Source organism: Puma concolor, chromosome A3, assembly GCF_028749965.1.
Source record: "Puma concolor isolate L17-30 chromosome A3, mPumCon1.1.hap2, whole genome shotgun sequence".
NCBI classification, from domain to species: domain Eukaryota; kingdom Metazoa; phylum Chordata; class Mammalia; order Carnivora; family Felidae; genus Puma; species Puma concolor.
The window spans coordinates 73,917,168-73,918,660 of NC_141669.1; positions in this window are offsets into that span (position 1 = coordinate 73,917,168).

Consider the following 1,493-nt stretch of genomic DNA (forward strand, 5'->3'; position numbering starts at 1 on the left):
GTTATTGTGAAGATCAAAAGAAGTCATAAATGTGGAAGCACTTCAAAAAATATAGCACATGCATACTATAAGGTATCATTAATACATACGTTTATCATCGGTCTGTGATGCCACTCTTAGACTCAGGCAAGAGGAGCACTTGCCCTGGGTGCTGTGCTCCACAAACACAAACACATTCAACTTTATTAAATATCTAGCAGCACATTCCTAGTATGGCCTCAACTCTGGCAATGGCAACAATATTATCTGGAGTGATTTAAAGATTATATACAGTACTTTCTGGATCTGGCCCAAACTGGATCATCTTGATCAAACACATGTCAGATTTGACCTCACAGACATTCTGGTTAACAATGGAGATTCCATTTAAATGCTTTTGGAGGGGGCACCTGGGTGGCTCAGTCGATTGAGGGTTCATTTCAGCTTAGGTCATGATCTCATAGTTTTGTTGGTGGGTTCCACCATGTTCTGTGCTGACAATGAGGAGCCTTCTTGGAATTCTCTCTCTGTCTCTCTGTCTGTCTCTCTCAAAAAAAACAAACAAAAAACAGAAAAAAAAAAGGAAAGAAAAAAATTTTTAAAAGATGGTCTTGGAGAAATTAGATTTAATTTGGATAAGAGGGTGAATTGCACTAGGATAGTTAAGTAAAACCATAAAAGATCCTCAAATAAGGAATTGTGGTCTATGGTGGAAAATACTTTTAATTTTGTGCTAACAATAGTTATTTGGTATGGACTGTTGCTTGCTATTAATGATGTTAGCAGAAGCTTACATAAGACATAGATCTAAACTTGCCTATTTCACTTTTTAAAAAATTTTTAATGTTTATTTTATTTTTGAGAGAAAGAAAGACAGAGTGTAAGTGGGGTAGCGGGAGAGAGGGAGACACAGAATCTGAAGTAGGATCCGGACACTGAGCTCTCAGCACAGAGCCCAATGCGGGGCTTGACTGCACGAACCGTGAGATCATGACCTGAGCCAAAGTGGGATGCTTAACTGACTGAGCTACCCAGGTGCCCCGCCTATTTCACTTTTTAAATAATTTAAAATGCTTTTTAAATTTTTAAAGAAAATGATTTTTCTAAGTAGAAATATGCTAAATGTGACAAATACAATGAAAATGATATTCCAATAAAATAACAGAAAATTCAAAGAAGGGAATAAAAATGTTTGCATAATTAGGAACATGCTTGTATACAACTATATATCTATATATTATATATCTGTGTCTGGAGAGGTAGATGCTATTTTCTATACATTATAGGTAGAGGTATGTTCCCCTCTGAAAAGAGATTTAAACAAATTGAACCACATATTTTTCTTTCTGTTTTTCTTTATGTCTCAGCATGGAAAAAACTGAAAGAAAATTTAACACTGTATGGATATAGATATTGCTGATAGGCTGGTGAAAAAAAATTATAAGTGATAGAATTTATATGACAAAATTAAAATTTTGTAGAATTTTCTCTGATAATAATCATGATTGCAGCAG